This window comes from Psammomys obesus, unplaced genomic scaffold (assembly GCF_907164565.1).
Source record: "Psammomys obesus unplaced genomic scaffold, mPsaObe1.curated_primary_1811, whole genome shotgun sequence".
In the NCBI taxonomy this organism is placed as follows: Eukaryota; Metazoa; Chordata; class Mammalia; order Rodentia; family Muridae; genus Psammomys; species Psammomys obesus.
In genome coordinates, this window is record NW_026590062.1 from 23,370,703 (window position 1) to 23,395,338 (window position 24,636).

Below are 24,636 nucleotides of genomic sequence, written 5' to 3' on the forward strand. Positions count from 1 at the left end.
CCTGCCCCTTCCTGAGTTCAGAAGCTCTAAAGTGTGCTTTTCCAACCTACCCCTCCCTGAGTAAAAAGGATTCTACACTGTGCTCCTCCCTCGCCCCGCCCCTATCTAAGGTTGGCCTTAAAAGCCTGCTCCGGTTCAATAAAATTTGACTCTTGACAAGTGCACATTTGCTTGAGTCCGTTCTTCTCTCTTGCCCGTTTTTCTTTCAGGCCTGGTCCTCTTAGAAGACCCCACGAATTACTAGTCCCGCAGGCGGGTACAAGTAGCACCCAACGTGGGGCCGAAGCATGGACCATTGCTGGATGGAGGTTTGCATAGATGGATCCGGATCGCTCAGAAAATGCCGCGATGAACCGAGAGTAAGATTGGCCGCTCTCGACTCGTTAAGACGTACGTTCCTGCCACTCACAGGAAAAAGATACATTGGGTAAGTCTTTCTCCATCCCATAAAAATGGGCCAACAGTTGCGCTCAGGGAGAGAGGAATTAGAGTTAAGAAAAAGGACTTAATTAAGTTCTTGGTTTTTGTGTCGGACATTTGTCCATGGTTTGTTATTGATGGGCCAGAGATATGCCAAAAAGTGGGATCAGGTTGGAGCCTGCCCTCTCGAGGACCGTAGAGAAAAAGGTCGAGATAAAGATATAATTGTCCCCCCCCCCCCGTTATTACTGTTAATTCCCTAGCTTTCCCTGTTTTTTCCCAAAAAAGGCCCCTAGGTGGGCTGGGGCAAAGGGCATGGATCGGAGCCAGAGCCATAGCACGGTGAGCAGGAGGAACGAGGACTCTACTTGTCTCCTTTCCACTCCCCTACCGAGGACCAGGCTTTCGGAGAACTGGGTGGATGAGAACGCCCAAACCCTCAGAGGCCTAAGACCTGCCTCTGCCAGCTGCAGAGCTTAGCAGGACTGCAATTTACTCCGCCCCTCCCACCGGCTTCAGCCAGTGTCAGCTTCAGCCAGCTCTCGAACAGAAACCAGAAAGATGGAGCCACTTCTAGTTTTAAAGATTAAATTGTGTTCACTGATAAATTCTGAATTTTTCTAGTTCTGACTTAAAATCATGGTTATGCTCTGTATATATATTTAAATGTTTAAAAAGCAGGTACCGCGGTTGTTTTTTGTCTTTGTCTCTATGTTTTGTTTTTGTGTGCAGCCGTAAGTGTCTAAATGTTTCTGTGCAATGTTTGTGCGTATAGTACTTTCTGTTCTCTGTTCTAAAAATTCCTCAGAGCTCGAGGTGCCTGTATCTGGGTAGCAAGACGTGATTGAGGTGGTCACAGCTGCTGAAGTTCAGGGGGACGCCCCTAACTTCATCAGTATTTTCAATAAATTTGGCCAGCTGGTTAATGTTTTTTTTTTGTCTCAATGTCTCTGTGCAATATTTGCTTGTGTCTACCTTCTGTTTTATGTTCTACTTTATCATGTGGGTTATAATTTAACCGCCATCTTGGTATGGGTTAAAAATAATTCTCATTTCCTTCTAGGTTAAAAAGAATGAGTTATTTTAAATTGGCATTGGTTTTGAAAATTAAGTTGTTTACATTGGTAAATTCTGGTTTTAAAATCTGGTTTTGTTAGGATTATGGTTATGCCTTGTGACTTCTCTCCTACAAAAGGGGTACCTTGTTTTGATATTGCAAAAACGGGTTTTAAAAAATGTTTAAATGTTTAAGGCTATAAAATGTTTAAAGTTTATCAAGCATTTGGGTATGACAATGATCTTGGGCAGTCTAACAGAAAAATTTAAAAGTTTCTCGATACCTTGAGGGAGAATAAAAATACTTTGGTATTTATTTTATTAATTTTACTAAGTAAAACTAAGCCATGTGGTTTGCACTAATTGAAAAAAATTGCAGTTTTTAGAATGTATCTTATGGAGAGCTGTTTGTTTGTTAAGGTGCTTTGTTTATAAAAAAAAAAAACCAGAGAGTTAATATGATTTAAAAAAAACTGTATTTAAATATGTTATACTTCATTTAAAAGGCTGGTGATTCCTCATTGCAAAATGTTTCTTATGTTCTTTTAAGGGGAAAGAATTCTGGCTAATAGGTCTGGTATGGCTAAAATAATTTATACAGTTTAAGATTGTTCTGTACTGTTCTGTTATGCAGTTGGTTCTAAAACTTATTTGAGCTCCATATGTAGCCAAAGATGACCCTGAACTTTTGGTTGTGGGGGATTGTGGATGCTCCACAGTGGTTGCTATATCATCATCAGTACCTAATGGCTATGTTTGGTATTGTCAGTCGCAGCCTGTGCTAACCATCATGCTAGCCGCCATGATGGTTCAGCAATAGAGAAAGCGCAGAGCTGTAGTTTTGCTGCCATATTTGTTTGGGGCTTACAGCTGAGTTCAGTTACACGTGGCCAGCCACCATGCTGGTCCGGAGATAAAGAGGGTGGAGCTATGAGTTTGCCACCATTTTGTTTAGGTCTCTGAGTTATGTTCAGTCATCTGATTAGTGCTAAATGCAAAGCTCTTTACTGTTCAATTTTAATGCAAGCAGTAGGAGCAGCAAGATTTGCTAGCTTCTCTATGAACTGTATCTGATTAAAAGGTTTGCTTTAATTTTAGTTCAAAAAGAGCAGATTTAAAGTTATGCTAACAACTGCAGTTGGTTAAGATGTTAAGCTATACCTAGTGTCTTTGTTTAGGTATTTTTTTTACACAGTTTAGAGCAGATGATAAAGACAAAGAGTAACTCAAATATGCTAGCCCTCAAGCTTGTCAGAGATCTAATAAATATGACATTTTAACATATGTAAGCTTATTATGACAAAGTCTAACCTGTTGATGCATCTTTTCAAGTGTCTAGCACATCTGTGCAAATAACAGACTTACCTGCAGTATTGGCTGTGTTTTAAAGTTTTAATAAACAGTCTTTAAACATTTTTACAAATAGTGCCTCTGTAGCTTAGTCTTTTCCTAGTTTAGAGACTGCAAATTAAATTTAGACATCTTCTCCTGCTAAAATTATTTTTACAAATTCAAAATTTGATACAAAAAAAACAAAAAAAACCTTTTCCTTTTACATTGGACATTTGCAAGCTCATTCTAACCTTCCAGGACCTTTAACTAAGGTAATTATAAAGCTGACTTGTTTAAACAATGTCCTTCTTGTGTTGTCCTTTTGCCTACTTCCCATCTTGGGGTCAATCCTGTGGCCTTGTACCTAATGTTATTTGGCAAGTGGATGTTACACATATTCCTAAATTTGGTAATTTAAAATATGTTCATGTTTTTGTTGACACTTATAGTGGGTTTATATTTTCCACACTCTAAACGGGTAAAGCTGGAAAAAATGTTATTGCTCATACGCTGTCAGCAATTGCTATATTAAAACTTCCAACACAACTTAAAACAGATAATAGCCCTGGCTATGTTGGAAATATGTTTTCAAAATTTTAAGAGTGGGCCCCCAGAGACATAAGCCTCAGGTTGTTAGGAGATGAGGCACAGGGAAGTTCAGGGGTTGTCATCCTGGCTACTCATAATTGGATGAGGGATTAGGTAGCTGACTTTCAGGTCTGGTCAGTCCTGGCCAGATACCTGAGGAATATCTGATCTTTAATTCATGTTCAGAATCTTCTTCTAGTGGGGATGTGGCTACAGCCAAAGATGGAAGAGCAATTAGCTTCAACCTGTGTCTTCTCTGAGGAGCGAGCCTGAGAGAAGGTCAGGGGCTCTTCAGGAGAAGAATTGAGTCCATTTGGGTTGATTGCTAGGTGATGTTATCTCTCAAGTGTAGATCTGGTCATTCTTTGCAGAGTGGAGGTCTTTGCTTGCTCACTTCCTTATCTCTGCCTGAGCAGAGGACCAGGGTCTGGGGTGGTTACATTCTTCCGTACTCTGGAAAAGTACTGTGAGGCTTTAATTAACACTTTAATTAACAAGGTCCTGAAACTCAAAAATATGGACATTCAGCTGTGGAATGTTTCTGGCAATGGATACAGAAAGACAGTTTGCTACTGTCCTATGGAAAAATCCTTTGGACAACAAATGGCATGGTCCAGATCCTGTCCTGATACAGGGCAGAGAAGCAGTTTGCATCAATTCTAAAGAGATAGATGCAGCCAGATGGTTGCCAGAACGATTAGTAAAGCATATAGATAATAATAATAACACTCATCAGTCCAGGGTAAAAGAATTACCCTGAGAACATATTCCTTTTATATCTCTTTACAGAAATGATGGAAAAAAAAAACAACTGTTTCCATGGACTGTGATCCTTTGCCTCCAGCTGATATATGTTCATGGTGGACTTAAGCAGCACAGGAATGGGCTCCTTCCCTATCTCCTTCCTTTCCTTGGTCCCCTGCTTATCTTATTGATGATTCTTTCAATAGGACCTGTTCTTTTCAATACAATTGTGGCTTTTATTAAACAGTAGATTGATGCCCTAAAGGTACAGCCCATCCAGGTGCACTATCAAAGGCTAGAGATGGTCAGCCAAGACTATAAATAGGCCTAATGCTAATCATCCCAGTGAGCTGAACCGGTTAGCCAGTGACGGGTAAGAGAATCCACAGTGGTCTTCTGTTCCCCCCTTTTTTTGCCACCTAAGACAGGAGCTCAGCCAATCGCTGCTGATGTATCCAATGACGAGCTTAGCAAGGGTTGAAGACCCCAGATTCCCACCTAAGACAGGCACAGTTCCCTTGGGATTATGGCCTTGTAAAAATAAAATAAAGGGGGACCTTCTGGCACCTTGCTGCCCCCTAAATTTTGGCATCTGGCTTGACCGGACTACTGCCCAGATACAATAGTGCATTCCTGGCTGACCTGGAGCTTTTGATAAGATCATCTTCCTGAAATACCTTAAATCCTAATCTCCCTCAGGGCTTCCTAAGTAACTTTTCTGAGGAACTTTCCAAATTACTATTATTAACACATCTTGGTGGGCCATCCTGTGATTTCTAGTCACGTAGTAACCCTGCCAAAGGCAATTACATTCCTTCCACTTCTGCCCTTCAACGAAGAGGCCATACATCAAATTAACACCACTGATTTTCAGGAATGCTGGGTGTGTTACTCACCATGGTCACCCTTCTACGAGGGCATAGCCTTACCCTTAGAAGTAATTACAACTAATAATTCTAATGCCTTACAGTGGCAGCACCCAGAGGGAGTCAGCCTTACAGTCACACAGGTGTCCAGAATTGGAACGTGCCTATTGGGACCTTCTATGCTTCCCCCGGTGGCTTTACAAGAAATTTGCAATATTACTCTTGTAAATTCAAGCTTTACATATATTGCTGCACCTAATGGCACTTATTTTGCCTGCTCCACTGGTCTTACTCCTAATCTTGTAAGCTCCACCTTTTTAGTCCACAGAGATTACTGCGTCCTTATACGGCTTTTCCCAAGGCTGACTATACATTCTAAGGATGAGTTCCTTCGGTTTTGGGGAAAAGGGGTACATCCATCTCCAGTAAAATGTGAGCCCTTAACTGCCATTACTCTAACTGTAATTCTAGGGCTTGGAGCCGCTGGAGCTGGTACAGGCATAGCCTTCCTAATTACCTCCCAGCAACAATTTAATCAACTTTCCCTAGCAGTGGACAAAGACCTACAAGATTTGCAAAAAGGCTTACAGGACCTAAAAGATTCTATGGTGTCCTTATCTGAGGTAGTTTTATAAAACAGGCATGGTCTAGATTTGGTTTTTCTCCAGGAAGGCGGACTCTGCGCTGCGCTCAAGAAAGAATGCTGCTTTTACACTGACAAAACAGGTTTAGTGCAAAGCAGTATCGATAAGGTTCGCTCCAGTTTGGAGGAACGAAAATGGAATAGAGAGAAACAAGAGTCCTGGTATCAAAATTGGTTTCCCACATCCCCATGGCTAACCACTCTGCTTCCCAGTCTGCTAGGACCTTTTGTAGGTATCCTTTTGCTTCTCTCTTTTGGCCCCTGGGCCTTTAATCAATTGACAAGCTTTGTTAAGAGTCAGGTGGATTCTGCAATCAAGCTGGTGGGAGCCCATTACCATCGCCTCGCCACGGAAGAAGAGTCTACCATTGACCTGCCAAAGGACCAAAACAACCCCACATCTTGACTCTTAGACTTCACCTCCCTACAAAAATCAACCTGGGGGTGGAAATTCTGGTCCTGCCCCTCCAAATAATAACTCAGGTTTCTGTGACCCCTCATATACTATTTTGGCTACTAAGCATATTCCTTCCAGGATCCAGGAGCTTTGATGAGAGCAAGATGCGTTACATTTCCACAAAGTGAGTGGTCTGGTAAGTCAGAGACAGAACGGGTGGATAAGTCTCGGCCCACCTAAGACAGGACGACCTCGCTGGGAGGAGGCCGATCCAATGATGGGTAAGGGTCCAGCACTGCACTTCCAACAGGCTCAGACCCTGTTTGTGCCCCTCGTACTGTGGTCAATCTAAATGGCCTTGTCAAGACCAATGGCCTATGAGTGACAACGCTTGACCTACTCTGGGGAACGCTCGCCTCTCTGGTGACAGTTTGCTCCTTTGGATCCAAAATTTTACTCTTAAACAAAAATAATTGGCTGCCAAAATGAGCCCTTCTTTGGGACACCATTAGCGGGTCACGGTAACCTCCCTATCCCTGTTCTTGTATACAGAGAAGGGGGAGATGTTGGAGACAAGCCCTGAGAAACTTCTGACCTTTTCTCATTCCCCCCACCCTGCTGCACCTGGTTGACCAACATCCTGCTTGACAGTTGCAGAAATGTGCTAACTGTACCATGACTTCCCAAAATAACTGCAAAGTGTTCCAGGCCCCGGGCCAAGAAGATTTTGTAACTTCCACCCTGCCCCTTCCTGAGTTCAGAAGCTCTAAAGTGTGCTTTTCCAACCTACCCCTCCCTGAGTAAAAAGGATTCTACACTGTGCTCCTCCCTCGCCCCGCCCCTATCTAAGTTTGGCCTTAAAAGCCTGCTCCGGTTCAATAAAATTTGACTCTTGACAAGTGCACATTTGCTTGAGTCCGTTCTTCTCTCTTGCCCATTTTTCTTTCAGGCCTGGTCCTCTTAGAAGACCCCGCGAATTACTAGTCCCGCAGGCGGGTACAGTGTCCTGATCCACTTCTTTTGATTAATTTTAGTTTGGAGGCCATTTTGTTAGCTATCAGAATGGCCACCTCAGCTTGTTCCTTAGGTCCATTTGTATGGTAAAATTTTTCCAGCCCTTTCTTCATAGTTAATGTCTGTTTTGATGTTGAAGTATTTCTTGTATGCAGCAGAAGGGTAGATCATTTCCTTAGATAATGAAAATCTGAACAAAATCCCAAACCATTTCATAAAAACTAAACAATGACCAAATAAAGTAATTAGCCTATATGTGTCATGAGGAGTCCCATGAATACTTCTATTGTGAGCAGAAGGTAAGGGACACATTGTAATAAGAATATACAGATACTTTAGTCAGCAAATGAAGGAATAGCTTATGATTTATTCACATATCATGGAATTTTCTGAAGGTACATAAGTCAGAGTAGCACATACACAGTAACCTGCTGTAGATTTTTCAGTATTATTCAGAAATTCAATATTTGGAATTATTCATGATTCCTCTCAACAGATGAGTAAATAAAAAAGCTATCATCTATAATTTTGTAAATTTACATTTCTGTATACAAAGGTCCATTACTGCTATTTACAGTGCATTCCCATAATTTTGAATGTATCATTCAATGAATTACCACACTTAAATATATACATTTTAATTTAAACATAAAACCGATTCGATAGAAGTTTAAATAAATGCCTTCATTATTGGAACCAAGGGGAAAATTAAATAAATAAGTTTACTAGGTCCAGAGTTCTCCTAGATACATTAGAATTCAGATGAAAGATACATAGGATTTATACACACATAATAGAGTTGTCCTCAACTTTGAAGAATTAGGGGATGTCATTAGAAGGAATTGGGGGTGAAGCAGGAGGTCATCAAATTAAATTAAAGAGACCTGGAAAATTCAGACTTCCAAAGAACCTTGATATAACAGTTTGTATCTGTGTGTCTTATATATGTATGTATGTGTGTGTGGTTTCACAAAATTTTGAACAACAACAACAAAAGAAGAGGTATTATTTGAGAGTCAACAGGAGGTTGCTTGAACTTAGGAATAAAATCCGCCGTATGGTGAGTAACAGATATGACACAGAGGTAAGTGCAGCTAAGTACATGATACACTTGTGTGAATATGCCACATTGAAACCTACTAAATTGTATCTTAATTTTAAAAGAAACGATAATCATTACACCCAATAAAACCTGGGTACAATGCTCAATCTCAAGTACTAGAAATTTCTTTGGCCATTTGAAAGATGAATCTTCCTACTAAGTCTTCTCCAGTCACATTCCTCTATATCTACATCTTAGCCTGCCAAGACAGCTCATCACAGAACCAGAAGCCATGCATGTGTTAAATGTACAACAAGATCCATAGAAGAATACAAAACTTGCCTCATCTCCTCAACTGCTAAATAAGACACATCACCACTCACACCAAAGAACTGCCTGCATCTGTCCTGTTTTTCCTGTAGTTCAAATTCATTGCAAGGAGCTCCTGAGGATGCAATCATCCGTATGTGACTAGGAAAATTGAACGAGTTTACACATCAAGCACAGGGCTGCTTCCCAGTTACTATTTGCTTCTGAGATACTCAAGACAAGACTTCTTCAAGACACTATTAAAATGTAAAATGAGGAAGGGCAATTTAGGAAATCAAAGAAAATGTGGAAGAAATGGATCAGCACAAGGTACTGAAATGTGAAAACTGAAGATCATGGAGGGCAATCATGATTTAGAGCTCATATTTTTTTGATTTTTTGATTTTAATTTTTATTAATCACACTTTATTCACTTTGTATCCCCCCATAAACCCCTCCTTCCCCCGCTCATAATCCCATCTTTGTCCCCCTTATCCACGCATGCTCCTCCCCAAGTCCGATGATAGGAGAGGTCTTCCTCTCCTTCCTTCTGATCTTAGTCTATCAGATATCATCAGGAGTGGCTGCATTGTCATTTTCTGTGGCCTGGGAAAGCTGCTCCCCCCTCAGGGGGAGGTGATCAAAGGGCAGACCAATCCATTCATGTCAGAGGCAGTCCCTGTTCCCATTACTATGGAACCACTTGGTTACTGAACTGCCATGGGGTACATCTGTGCAGGGGGTTCTAGGTTATCTCCATGGACGGTGCTTGGTTAGAGTATGAGTCTCTAGGAAGTTCCCTGTGTTCATATTTTTTGGTTCTGTTGCTCTCCTTGTGGAGCTCCTGTCCTCTCCAGATCTTACTATTTCCCACTTCTTTCATAAGATTCCATGCATTCTGCCCAACAGTTGGCCATAAGTCTCAGCATTTGCCTTGATAGTCTGCAGAGCAGAGCCTTTCAGAGGCCCTCTGTGGCAGATTCCTAACTTGTTTCCTGTTTTCTTTTTCTTCTGATGTCCATCATTTTTGCCTTTCAGGATGGGGATTTTAGCCAGAGTCCTCCCTCTTGATTAGTTTTTTTTTTGTGTACAGATTTTAGTAGGTTTATCCTATGTTATATGTCTATATGAGTGAGTATATACCTTGTGTGTATTTCTGCTTCTGGGATAGCTCACTCAGGATGATCCTTTCCAGTTCTCACCATTTACCTGCAAATTTCATGATTTCCTTGTTTTTCATTGCTGAGTAATATTCCATTGTGTAGATGTACCACAATTTCTGTATCCATTCTTCAGTTGAGGGGCATCTGGGTTGTTTCCAGCTTCTAGCTATTACAAATAAAGCTGCTACAAATATGGTTGAGCAAATGTCCTTGTTGTGTACTTGAGTATCTTCTGGATATATGCCTAGGAGTGGTATAGCTGCGTCTTGAGGAAGCGCTATTCCTAGTAGTCTGAGAAAGCTCCAGATTGATTTCCAGAGTGGTTGTACAAGTTTACATTCCCACCAGCAGTGGAGGAGGGTTCCCTTACTCCACAGCCTATCCAGCATGTGTTGTCACTTGAGTTTTTGATCTTAGCCATTCTGGTGGGTGTCAGGTGAAATCTCAGGGTTGTTTTGATTTGCATTTCCCTGATGGCTAATGAGGTTGAGCATTTCTTTAAGTGTTCTGCCATTCAATATTATTCTATCAAGAATCCTCTGTTTAGCTCTGTTCCCCATTTTTTAAGTGGATTACTTGCTTTGTTGCTTTTCAGCTTCTTTAGTTCTTCATTTATACTGGCTATTATCCCTCTGTCAGATAGAGGGTTGGTGAAGATTCTTTCCCAATATGTAGGCATTCATTTTGTTTTGGTGATGGTGTCCTTTGCTTTACAGAAGCTTTTCAGTTTCATGAGGTCCCATTTATTGATTGTTGCTCTTAGAGCCTGTGCTGTTGGTGTTCTCTTCAGGAAGTTGTCTCCTGTACCAATGAGTTCTAGGCTCTTCCCCACTTTTTCCTCTAACTGATTTAATGTGTCTGGTTTTATGTTGATGTCTTTGATCCACTTGATCTTTAGTTTTGTGCAGGGTGATAAGTATGGATCTACTTGCATTTTTCTACAGTTGGACCAGCACCATTTGTTGAAGATGCAATCTTTTTTCCATTGTATGGTTTTGGCATCTTGGTCAAAGATCAGGTGTCCACTTCCCCCTCAGGGGAGAGCAGAATTACCAGGCCACAGAAGATGACAATCCAGCCATCCCTGATGTGATCTGATAGACTAAGATCAGAAGGAAGGAGAGGAGGACCTCCCCATCAGTGGACTTGGGGAGGGGCATGTGTAAAGAAGAGGAAGGGAGGATAGGACCGGAAAGGGAGGAGGGAGGGCCTTATGGGGGATACAAAGTGAATTAAACTGTAATTAATAAAAATAAATAAATTTGATTATAAAAAAAAGTGAAAAAAAAAGATCAGGCGTCCATAAGTGTGTGAGTTTATTTCTGGGTCTTCTGTTCAGTTCCATTGATCCACCATTCTGTTTCTATGCCAGTACCATGCAGTTTTTATAACTGTTGCTCTATAGTACAGCTTAAGATCAGGGATGGAGATACCTCTGGAAGATCTTTTATTGTAGAGGATTGTTTTAGCAATTCTCGGTTTCTTGTTATTCCATATGAAGTTGTGATTTTTTCTTTCAAGGTCTGTAAATAATTGTATTGGTAATTTGATGGGAATTGCATTGAATCTGTAGATTGCTTTTGGTAAGATGGCCATTTTTACTATGTTAATCCTGCCAAGCCATGAGCATGGGAGATCTTTCCATCTTCTCATATCTTCTTCTAATTCTTTCTTCAAAGACTTGAAATTTTTTTCATACAAGTCTTTGATTTGCTTGGTTAGGTTTACTATAAGGTACTTTATGTCATTTGTGGCTCTTGTGAAGGGTGTTGTTTCTCTAATTTCTTTCTCAGCCCTTTTGTCTTTTGTATACAGGAGGGCTACTGATTTTTTTTGAGTTAATTTTGTATCCTGCCATTTTGCTGAAGGTGTTTATCAGCTGTAGGAGTTCCCTGGTAGAGTTTTTGGGGTCACTCAGGTATACTATCATATCATCTGCAAATAGTGATAATTTGACTTCTTCCTTTCCAATTTGTATCCCCTTGATCTCCTTCACCTGTCTTATTGCTTAAGCAAGGACTTCCAGAACTATGTTGAAGAGATATGGAGAGAGTGGGCAGCCTTGTCTTGTCCCTGATTTTAGTGGGGTTGCTTTAAGTTTCTCTCCATTCAGTTTAATGTTGGCTATAGGCTTGCTGTATATCGCCTTTACTTTGTTTAGATATGTGCCTTATATCCCTGATCTCTCTAATACTTTAAACATGAATGGATGTTAGATTTTTTCAAATGCATTTTCAGTATCTAAGGAGATTATCATGTGTTTTTTTTTCAGTTTTTTAATATGGTGGATCACATTGACGGATTTCCATATATTGAACCACCCCTGCATACCTGGGATGAAGCCTACTTGGTGATGGTGGATGATATCTTTGATGTGTTCTTGTATTCAGTTTGCAAGTATTTTGTTGAGTATTTTTGCATCAATGTTCATAAGGGAGATTGGCCTGAAATTCTCTTTCTGTCTTTGTGAGGTTTAGGTACCAAGGTGACTGTGGCTTCATAGAATGAGTTTGGTAGTTTTCCTTCTGTTTCTATTTTGTGTAATAGTTTGAAGAGAACTGGAGCTAGCTCCTTTTTGAAGGTCTGGTAGTATTCTGTGCTGAAACCATCTGGTCCTGGGCGTTTTTGGATGGGAGATTTTGATGACCACTTCTGTTTCCTCAGGGATATAGGACTATTTAATTGATTTACCTGGTCTTGATTCAGCTTTGGTAAGTGGAATCGATCAAGAAAATCATCCATTTCATTTAGATTTTCAAATTTTATGGCATATAGAAGTAAATAAAAGTGAGTATAGGACTTACTTTTGAAGTAAGTCCTAATGATTGTTTGGATTTCCTCAGTGTCTGTAGTTATGTCTCCCTTTTCATTCTGATTTTGTTGATTTGGATGGTGTCTTTCTGCCTTTTACTTAGCTTGTCTATGTTTATTTTTTCACAGAATCAGCTCTTGGTTTCATTGATTCTTTGAATTGTTTTATTTGTTTCTAATTGATTGATTTCAGCCCTGAGTTTGATTATTTCCAGCCATCTACTCCTTTTTGGTGTGTCTGCATCTTTTTCTTTCTAGGGTTTTTAGGTGAGCCATTAAGTTGCTTGAATGTGCTGTCTCAAATTTCTTCTTGAAAGCACTTAGTGCTATGAACTTTCCTCTTAGGACTGCTTTCATTGTGTCCCACAAGTTTGGGTATGTTCTGCCTTCATTTTCATTTAATTCTAGGAAGACTTTAATTTCTTTCTTTCTTTATTCCCTAACCCAGCTGTCATTTAGTAACAAGTTGTTCAGTTTCCATGTGTGTAGGCTTTTTGCTATTTCTGTTGTTGTTGAGGTCCAGCTTTATTCCATAGTGATCATATAGGATACAAGGGACTATTTCCATCTTCTTGTATCTGTTGAGGCTTGCTTTGTGACCAACTACATGGTCTATTTTGGAGAAGGTTCCATGAGGTGCTGAGAAGAAGGTAAATTCTTTTGTGTTTGGGTGTAAAGTTCTGTAAATGTCTGTGAGGTCCATTTGATTCATGACCTCTGTCAGAGATATTGTTTCTTTGTTTAATTTCTGTTTTGTTGACCTGTCCTTTGTTGAGAGTGGGGTGTTGAAGTCTCCTACTATCAATGTGTGGGGATCTATATGTGGTTTAAATTTTATCAATGTTTCTTTTACACATGTGGGTGCTCTTGTATTTGGGGCATAGATGTTCAGGATTGTGATGTCTTCCTGGTGGAATTTTCCCTTGATGAGTATGAAGTGTCCTTCCACATCTGTTTTTATTAATTTTGGTTGAAAGTCTATTTTATCAGATATTAGAATGGCTACTCCTGCTTGTTTCTTGGGTCCGTTTGCTTGGAAAGTTGTCTTCCAACCTTTTACCCTCAGGTAATGTCTATCTTTGTGCCTTAGGTGTGTTTCTTGTATGCAACAGATTGCTGGGTTTTGTTTATGTATCCATTCTGTTAATCTGTGTCTTTTTACTGGAGAGTTGAGTCCATTGATGTTGAGAGAGATTAATGACCAGTGGCTGTTAGATCCTTTGATTTTGATGTTGGCTGTGTTCATAAGTTTGTGTGCTTGGTTGCTTTTTGTTTTGCTGTAGTAAGGTTAATTATTTCCTGTGTTTTCTTGACAGAAGCTAATTTTCTTAGGTTGTATTTTCCCTTCCAGTGTCTTCTGTAATGCTGGATTTGTGTGTAGGTATTGTTGAAATTTGTTTTTGTCATTGAATATCTTGTTTTCTCTGTCTATGAGGACTGAGAGTTTTGCAGGGTATAGTAGCCTGGTCTGACATCTGTGTTCTCTTAGGTCCTGCATGATATCTGTCTAGGCCCTTTTGGCTTTCATAATCTCTGTTGAGAAGTCAGGTGTGATTCTGATGGGTTTGCTATTATATGTTACTTGGCCTTTTTCCCTTGTAGCTTTTAGTATTTTTTTCTTTGTTCTGTATACTTACTGTTTTGATTATTATGTGGCGGGAGGATTTTCTTTTCTGGTCAAATTTGTTGGGTGTTCTGTAGGCCTCTTGTATTCTTATTGGCCTCTCCTTCAATTTGGGGAAATTTTCTTCAATGATTTTGGTGAAAATATTTTCTGGGCTTGGAGGAGGGAATCTTCTCTTTCCTCTATTCCTATTATTCTTAGGTTTTGTCTTTTTATGTTGTCTTGAATTTCTTGGACATTCTGTGTCAGGAATTTTTTAGATTTAACATTTTCTTTGATGGATACTTCCATTTCTTCCATTGTATCTTCCACACCTGAGGTTCTTTCTTCCATCTCTTGTAGTTTATTGGTTATGCTAACCTCTGTAGTTCCTGTTTTCTTCCCTAAGTTCTTTCTCTTCACAATTTCCTCCATTTGTTTTCTTTAATTTTTCCAATTTTATCTTCAGATCTTGAGCCATTTTGTTGATTTCCTTCACCTGTCTGACTGTATTTTCCCGTTTTTCCTTCAATTCCTTCAGCTGTTTTTTTGAACAGTCCTCTGTTTCTTTTATTTCTTTCAGTGCTTTAAGTATTTCCTTTCTAAAGGCCACAAACTATTTGGCTGCAACTGCCTGTATTTCTTTACAGATTTCCATAATCTGTTTGTATTTATCTTCCTCTATTTCTTTACGTATTTTATTTTTTTCCTCTGTTATCCTCTTCAACAGCATAGATGTTAGGTCATCTTCTTGAGTTTCAATTATGCTGGGGTGTCCAGGGCTTCTGCCCCTGGATAACTGGGTTCTGGAGATGCCATATTGCTCTGTCTTTTGTTGGTTGAGCTCTTATGCTGTCCTTCACCCACTGGGCTATCTTACGTGTTGGGTGTTGGGTGTTGGTTTCTGGTGGTTCCTGGGATCCTGTGGTGGAGAGAATCCCCTTGGCAGGAGATGGTTTTTCCTGAAGGAAGCCTCTTCAGCTTTTTGGATATGGTCACTGAATGGCCGGTGTTTTTCACAAATTGCCACAGCTCACACCAGGCGTACAGAACTGAGTGGTAACTGTGGTCCTTGTTAGTTGAGAGGGCTCTCCTCTTACCCAGAGAAATCCTGGAGATAGCTGCCCTGTTTCTGGGTTTTTTGCTGTAAATTTAGTGAGCTGCTGCTGTAACCTGTGTGTCCTATGGTTTGGTCAGTTTTGTTAGGGATAACTGGTTGCCCCTTGGAGTAATATCTGGGAATTGATCCCAGGGATCCAAGGCTTCTTTAGGTCTGAAGTTGCATCTCTGTGCCCCAATACCTAAGCAGTAATCAGTGGCAGTTGGATACTGCTCTGATGGGAGCAGCAGGCTTCTTGGTGCACAGCAGTTCCCTGTGTTGGCAGGTGCACCAGTCTGTGGGGACCTTTTCCAGAAATATACTGGGTGTCCTAAGTCCGTCCCTGTTTGCTTCCTTCCCTGTGGGGTTTTCTCCTGACAGGGACTCCCAGTGTCTGATGCCCTGGGGCGCACAGCTCTGTCTGTGATGAATTGTTGGTGCACAGCAGGTCTCTGGCCTGGCGGTGTGCAGGTCTGTGGGACCTTTTCCAGGGCTATACTGGATGACCTAATTCAGTCCCCTTTTGCTTCCTTCCCTGTGGGGTTTTCTCCCAACAGGGACTCCCAGTCTCTGATGCCCTGGGATGCACAGTTCTGTCTGTGACAGGGAATTGGGCATGCAGCAAGTCTCTGTGCTCGCAGCTGGAGCCCAGTTCAGTGCTGGTGGCACACACCCACCATTCTGCAGGACCTTTTCCAGGGAAAGACTGGGTGACCTGAGGTCAGTCCCATTTTCTTCCTTCCCTGTGGGTTTTTTTCGCATCTGGGACTTCCAGTCTCTGGTGTTTTTGTGCCCACCGTTCAGCCTGGGAAGGTGATCAGGACATGCAGGTGTGTTGCTCTGGTCTGGTGACCGAGTGCCTGCGTGACCCGAGATCTCTTCCAGGTTCTGGCTGGGTGATCTGAGAGTGGACCCAACTGATTCCCACACCGTGGGGTTTCCTTTTACCTGGGAAACATGATTGCTGTTGTTTTAGGTCCCAGAGTTCATTCTCTTGGTTGCTGTAGGGAAAATGCTGTCCTGCTCCTCAAACGCAGTGTTCTCCTGGTGTGCCATCTTGTTTGTCCTAGAGCTCATATTGAACTTACTTTCTCATTAATAATGACCTGATGTGAGCAGGACTGAGGTCGTACACAGTATTTCAGCTGAGGCACACAGGTCTGATGTTCTCCCTAGATCTTGTTTAACCTTTAAATATCAACCATTTAAAATTAATTATTTTTTTTAAAGTTATTTTTATAAAACTGTTTATTTTTCAGTTTCTCTCTTAATATGGCTATCAAACAAATAATTGAGAATCATTATTTTAACAAGTTTACAGCCCAATAACTGAGCAGTCATTACTCTATTTTTAACCCTCTAAGTTTCTTTGGTTTCCTCCCAGCATGCATCCCAGATATACTTGCTCTTTGTAACTTCTTGCTCCAGCTTCTTCCTCCTCACATCTCTCAGACTTCTCCCTTGGCTGAAACCTCTGGCAGAATCCACTACATCCTCCTCATCTGGCTGCAGGAAGTCCAGTCCTTTTCTTTTTTTTTTTTAATTTTTTTCCATATTTTATTTTTTTCTTATCAGTTACATTTTATTAACTATGTACCCCAGCCGTGTCCCGATCCCTCATTCCCTCCCAGTTCCTCCCTCCCTCCCTCCTCTCCACTGTGCCCCTTGCCAAGTCCACTGATAGGGGGGACCTCCTCCCCATTCATCTGATCCTGTTTTATCAGGTATCCTCAGGACTGGCTGCAAAGCTCTCCTCTGTGGCCTAACAGGACTGCTCCTCCCTTGGGGGGTAGGGAGGCCAAAGAGCCAGCCATTGAGTTCCTGTTAGAAATAGTCCTTGTTCCCCTCACTATGGGAAACCAATTGGTTACTGAGCTACCACAGGCTACATCTGAGCAGAGGTTCTAGGTTACATTCATACATGGTTCTTGGTTGCATGTCAGTCTCAGAAAAGACCCTGTGCCCAGATATCTTTGGTCCTTGTGGAGCTCCTATCCTTTCCTCATCAGTCTAACTCCCCTTCTTTCTTATGATTCCCTGCACCCTGCCAAAGGTTTGGTCACGAGTCTTTGCTTTGAAAACACCGCTAGTTAGAGTCTTTCCAATGCGCTCAGTAGACTCCTGTCAATGTTCAATGTGTATCCCATCTGTCTTTCAAAACGAGGATTGATAATCTTACCCCATGTCCGCTCTCTTGATTATCTTTTTTAGGTGTATAGATTTCATTATGTTTATTATATCTTATAGGTCTATATAAGTGAGTATATACCGTGTTTGTCTTTCTCCTTCTGGGATATTTCACTCAAGATGATCTTTTCTAGATTCCACCATTTGCCTGCAAATTTTATTCACTTTACATCCTCGTTATAGTCTTTTCCCTCCTCCTCTCCCAGTCCCACTCTCCCTTCCTCCTCCATTCTCCCTTCTCTTTTCCTGAGAAAAGTGGAGTTCCCTTTCCCATCCAGCCCAGCTCATCATATTGCATCAGCCCTGAGCTTGTCCTCTTCTCTTGTGGCCTGGCAAGGCAGTCCTGCCAAAGGAAAGTGTTCAAAAAGCTGGCAAGTGAGTCCATGTTCAATGTGGTCCCCACTTCCTTACCAGAGGACCTGCATGAGGCCTAAGTTGCCCATTGGTTACATCTTTGTAGGGGGCTTAGGTCCAATTCATCCAGGGTCCTTGTTTAATGCTTTAGTATCAGCAAGCCCTCTGGGTGCTGGTCAGTTGGCTCTGTTGGTCTTCTTATGGAGCTCCTGTCACCTCTAGGTCCTTTTCTCTTCCCTCCCACTTTTCCACAAGACTCCCTTTGCATTGCCCAAAGTTTGGCTGTGTGCCTAAGCATCTGCTTTGAGTCATTGCAGGGTAGTGCCTCTCAGAGGACAACTGTTAGACTCCTGTCTGAAAGTTTAGCAGAGCATTGTTCATAGTGTCAGATATTGGCACTCTCCAATAGGATGGGTCTTTGTTTGGCCTAAACTTTAATATGCTAATAAACTGTGGTTCCATAATTAACTGGATAATTTTGGATACAGCAAGACTCAGTAGACTTCTGGATTCAGTAGCTTATGGATTTTCAAGACAATGGAAGGAAGGGCTTTATTTGGACATTCTGTACCTGTGGGTGGTTTAGCATAGTCCCCACTGTGCATGCTCTCTAGGTCTCATTTGGACTCAAATGGGCTGCCTCTTTCTGACTTGGACTTGATGATACAGTTCCCAGTTTGTTCCTGTGACTTGGAGTGTTGTGAGTCCTTCTTAAACTATTACTGCATGTCTCACAATGGATCATCTGATGCAATCTACTGACATCATTTCTGTTTGTGTTTACATAAGAACTTGTTGAGACATTTCAGAGACCAAATATGAAGAAAATGTCTTTCTCTCAGGGACTTTAAAGTTCACACACATGAGTGATGTCATGGAACCTGAGACTGAATCATCCATGTATGTATTTACTTACCCATGTTTTTCACATGAACCTTGGATAACCTTTGCACAGCTCCAGGGTAGAGAATGTTCTAAATTCTTGCAGGAGTCAGGAGCAATCTAAAAAACAAGAAATTATGAATATTCAACCAGCCTTTCCTTTGGCCAGAGATATAAAAGCAGGTAGAAACACATAAATGCCCATTTGATGTGCTGGTCTGCATTGCACTTCTCAATCTGCATTGCCCAGGCTTAAGGGAGGACAAATATGTTCACTTTGATATTTCTCTTCTTGGACCTGAACATTCCACTTCTCATAGAGAGTTCCATTCATCCTGAGTGCTTTTTGGAGAATGAAGAAGAGAGAAGATATGGAAAGAGACTTGTTGCTAGGTTGTTTCTTCTCTATTATAGCAGTGCAGTGGCCTGTGGAGCAAGGTGATTGGAACAAAATTCTGAATAAACAGTAAGTGCCTTTTTATTTTCCATGAAAATGTCATCACAAATATTTCATGAAGTATCTTTGGATGTGGATCAGAGGAAAGCTCTGACTCTTCTGTCCTATTATCAGATTCTGCACACCAAGAAAAAAAACTTTAATTTTTTACATAGGCTTTTCTGTTTTCACCTTTAGTCATTCAGAGAGTTATCTGCTTTTCTTCCACTTAGCCTCCCACTGAAAGGCTGGAAGCTGAAGGGAGAAAGACCTGGACTTTGATCCACCAAATACAACCATCCTAGTTACAGTTTCCATTGAACCATAGCTAGTAACCATAGCAATCCCATACAGGTTTAATTAGTTTTATCCCACATACTTGCAAGTAAATGGCCAGAGTCTGCTGATGGATCTTCCATCAGTATGTACCTCCTAGCATGCATTCTGGGACCAGTAATGTTTGTGACACACATAGCTGTTGAGGGCTTTCACATGGACACAAAGTTACTCTGTCCAGTTTCTTGTGTGTGGTCTCTCTGTATTTCATGAAGCTGCACTGAGAATGGAAGTAGGAGATCCACCTCCTGGGAATGTTGTATAGGTTCCTGTTGCTCCGTACTTCACTTTGTGAACTTGTACAAACACTAGCTTTTAGGTGTGACAAATTCCAGTTCTTCACTCTACATAAAGAAGGAATGTATGAACTGTAAAGGATATGCTTGTGTCCTTTGAAAAGTGAAGCTATCACTCATACTGGTGAGTGCTTTCTTCCTTTGTAACTTGTCCGAGTGACAATTGTGGCATGTGATAGTTGGCAACGCTTGAGAACGGAGATAAAGAATTTACTTACTAGCTCATTTTTGTCATTATTTAAGAAGCATGGGTCTTTTCTCTTCATGTCTAAGCTGTTTATTCTCTGACACATTGCCATATTTACTTCTTTTGTTTCTCTTTCAATAATTTTACAGAGAATAGCTATATATTTTACCAATGCAGGATTCTTTTTTAAATTTTTTTTATTTTTTTTCACAATTTATTCATTGTACATTCCAATTAAAGTCCCCTCCATCAACTCCTCCTAGTCCTACTCTCCTTCCCTCTTCCCCTTATCCCCTTCCCCTAGTCCACTGAAAGGGGGAGTTCTCCACTATTGCCCATAGCTTGTTAAGTCTTATCAGAACTGCTTGGATCCTCTTCCTCCATGGCCTGGCAAGGCTGTGTCATCAGGGGCAAGTGATCAGAGAGCAGTCGACTGTCATGATAGAGGCAGCCCCTGATCCCCTCACTTAGAGATCCACATGGATACAGAAATTGTGGTAGAGCTACACAAGTAAATCATGAAGTCATCTTAAGTGAGGTAACCCAGAAACATAAAGACAGGTATGATATACATTCACTAATGAACAGATATTAGCCATATAAGATAGGACAACATCTACAGACCTAAAGAAGCTAAATACCAAGGGAGTATGCTTAAATTTCATTCAGAATGGCAAGCAGGATAGACACCAGAAGCAGTAGAAGAGAGGAAACAGGATGGGAGTCTACTATAGAGGGTCCTCTGTAAGGTTCACCCAACAGAGGATTGAAGCAGATGCTGAGACTCAGGGCCAAACTTTGGGCAGAGCACAGGGAATCTTATGGAAGTGGAGAGGGGTGGGGATAGAGGGACATGGATGGTACAGGAGCCTCATAAGGAGACCAAAAAACTAAAAGATCTAACCCCAGGTGTTCCTGCAGAGACTGATGCACCAATGAAGGACCATGCATGGAGAAGACCTAGACCCCCTGGCCAATACAGGATTCTTACCAATTTTTTATATTACTCAGAATTATTTTCAAACACAGCATTGTAGACCACTAGACCACTGTGATAGCTCAAGTAATTGATGTTTCTAACATTTAGTTGTAGGATATAATATTTGAGTTCACAAGTTCTAGTCTCAAATTCTTTTGCTTGTTACTGAAATTTTTTTCTTTTTTAAAAGTGTTTAAAATTTTATTTTTTATATTAATTACAGTTTATTCACTCTGTACCCAACTGTAGCCTCCTCCCTCATTCCCTACCAATCCCACCCTCCCTCCCTCATCTCCTCCCATGTCCCTCCCCTAGTCCACTGATAGGGGAGGTCCTCTTCCCCTTCCAACTGACCCTAGCCTATCAGGTCTCATTAGGACTTGCTGCACTGTCCTCCTCTATGGCCTGGCTAGACTGCTCCCCCCTCAGGGGGAGATGATCAAAGAGCCAGCCACTGAGTTAATGTCAGAGACAGTTTCTGTTCCCCTTACTAGGGAATCCACTTAGATAGTGAGCTGAAATTTTCAATGGAAAATTTTTATTTTACACAATGGAATACTACTCAGCAATTAAAAACAAGGAAATCATGAAATATGCAGGCAAATGGTGGGAATTAGAAAAGATCATCCTGTGTAAGGTAACCCAGAAGCAGAAAGACACACATGGTATATCAGACATATAATATAGGATAATCAGACTAAAATCTGTACACCTAAAGAAGCTAAGCAAGAAGGAGGATTAGGGTTAGATGCTCAATCTTCATTCAAAAAGACAAATGGGTTAGAGATTGGAAGAGTGTGAAAACAAGGAACAAGACAGGAGCTTCTCACAGAGGGCCTCTGAAAGACTCTACCTAGCATGGCATTGAAGCAGATGCTGAGACTCATAGCCAAATTTTGGGCAGAATGCAGGATGCAGGGTATCTTATGAAAAAATGGAGAGATAGAAAGACCTGGAGGGGACTGGAGCTCCACAAGTAGAGCAACAGAACCAAAAAACTCTGGGCCCATTGGTCTTTTCTGAGATTGATACTCCAACCAAGGACTATTTATCGAGATAACCTAGAATCTCTACACAGATATAACCCATGGTAGCTCAGTCTCCAAATGGGCTCCCTAGTAAGGGGAACAGGGGTTGTCTCTGACATTAACTCAGCGGCTGGCTCTTTGATCACCTCCTCCTGAGGGTGGAGTAGCTTTACCAGGCCACAGAGGAAGACAATGCATCCAGTCCTGATGAGACCTGTTAGGCTAGGGTCAGATGGAAGAGGAGGAGGACCTCCCCTATCAGTGGACTGGGGAAGAGGCATGGGAAGAGAAGAGTGAGGGAAGAGCAGGATTGGGAGGGAATTAGAGAGGGGCTACAGCTGGTATACAAAGTAAATAACTTGTAATAAATAATTTAAAAAAAGCAAAAAAAAAAAACCCACCCAAAAACAAACAAACAAAAATACTTTAGTCTGCATAGTACTGGCAAAGAAATAGACAGGCTGATCAATGGAATTGAATAGAAATCTGAGAAAAAAAACCCAAATATCTATGGTAACTGGATTTTTCACAAAGGAGCCAAAACCATACAATAAAAAAAAAATACAGCATCTTCAATTAATGGTGCTGGTCTAACTGGATGTCTATGTGTAGAAAAATGCAAATTGATCCATATTTATCTCCCTGCACAACCCTCAGATCTACATGGATCAAAGACCTCAATATAACACCATATTTATCAAATCTATTAGAAGATTAAGTGGGAAAGAGTCTCAAACTCATTGGCACAGAAGACCTCTTCCTGAACCGAACACCAACAGCTCACTTTCTAAAATCAACAATTAATAAATGGGACCTCTTAAAACTAAAAAGCTTCTGTAAGGCCAAGGGCACTGTCAATAGAAGGAAACAACAGTCTACAGATTGGAAAAAGATTTTCACCAATCTTACATCTGACAAAGGGATAATATCCAAAATATATGATGAATTCAAGAAATCAAATACCGATAAACAAAAGAACCAAATTTAAAAATGGGCACAGATCTAAACAGAGGAATCTGGAATGTCTGAGAGGCACTTAGAGAAATGTTCAACTTCCTCAGTCATCAGGGAAATGTAAAGCAAATTGGCTCTGAGATTCCATCTCACAGAATGGCTACTATCAAAATGTCAAATGACAGCACATGCTGGCGAAGGTGTGGAGAAAGAACACTCCTCCATTGCTGGTGTGAGTATAACCTTGTGCAAGTATAAACTTGGAAATCAATTTGATGCTTTATCAGAAATTTGGGAATAGCTTTACCTCAAGACCGAACTATGCCTCTCATGTCTATATACCCAAAAGATGCTCCACCATAAAACAGGGACACTTTCTCAACTATGTTCATAGCAGCTTTATTCACAACAGCCAGAATCTGGAAACAATCTAAATATCCTTCAACCTAAGAATTGATAAAGAAAATGTGGCATACAGAAAATGTGGATATAGAAATTGTGGTACATTTACACAATGGAATACTACTCAGCTATTAAAAACAAAGAAATCATGAAATTTTCAGGCAAATGGGTGGAACTAGAAAAGATTATCCCAAGTGACGTAACCCAGACCAAGAAAGACACACATGGTGTGTACTCACTTCTAAGTGGGTTTTTAACCGTATAGTATAAGATTTGCATACCATGAGGCTCAGACCCACAGAAGATAAGTAACATAGAGGATCTAAGGGAGGATGCATAAATTTCCCATGGAAGGCAACATAGAATACACAGAGGTAGTGGCTGAAGTGAGGCATCAAGGTAGGAGAGGAAGCACCAAGAGTTAAGAAAACAGTCCTGGGGAGAGCAAGGGGGAGAGGACAGAAGGACTGTAGAGCAAAGAGAAAATGAAGGTGTGGGTGTCCCTGTGACAAGCTGGAGACCAACGTCAAGGTAGGCTCCTGGGAGAGTATGAGGGGTGCTCTAGCAGAGAACTCTAGTAGCTGAGGCTATAGAGACTGCAGAGGACACCCACTAACTGGAATAGTCTCTTAGCAGAGGGAGGGGAACACCAACCCACCCACAAAATCTTCTGCCCAAAATTTACCCTGCATACAGGATCACTTGTAACTCCAGTTCTGGAAGATTTAACACCCTCTTCTGGCCACCACAGGCAACAACACACACATTGAGTGCATAAATGCTAGTTACCCTACTAGGAAAGAAAGTGTTCAACAGTTTCACCCAGCTGTGAACCCTGTGAGCTACAGTAGTGACTGGCCTTACACAGTGTGGCCACTGGTGCAACAGCAGCATGAGTGCTATCGGGAGTAACCAAACCCCCTGATCCTGAGAAAGAGATGCATACATAGGTACAAAATGCACACAGGACACACAATAGACAGGAAAGTAAGCAACATGGATTATCCTCCTTTCTTTATGGCTGCAGATGCAATGCAACCAGGTGCTTCAAGCTCCCATTTCCCTAACTTTTCTACCATAACAGAAAACTCTTTATTCCTTCCTTTCTTCTAAATATCCTTACTTACTTATCTCCTTAAATTTCTTCTGTCACACTATCTTATTACAGCAACAGGAAAAATAACTAATCCAGTCAGCAAAACACTTAAGCATTTGGACCTGAGTTAAAATCCCCATCACCTATGTAAAAAATATAGGTGTGGCAGTGTAAATCTGTAACCCTAGTACTAGGGATGTGTGGAGCTGGGGGGATCCCTGTCTATTTGAATCAGTGAGCCCCAGGATCAAGAAGAGGCAATTCACAAAAATATTATGGAAAAATTATTGAAGAAGACAGCTGATGTCGAACTCTCACATGCACACACACATATACATACACACACATGCATGCAAATCCCCTCTCCCTGCTCACATGCTCAAGCACACACAAATATGTACACACATTCAAA

General features: G+C 41.1%; 1 pseudogene; it reads left to right on the plus strand.

Moving 5' to 3' along the window:
- The first annotated feature begins 287 nt into the window (after positions 1-287).
- Positions 288-24,636, plus strand: part of LOC129675907 (uncharacterized) — a 79,290-nt pseudogene continuing 54,941 nt past the window's right edge.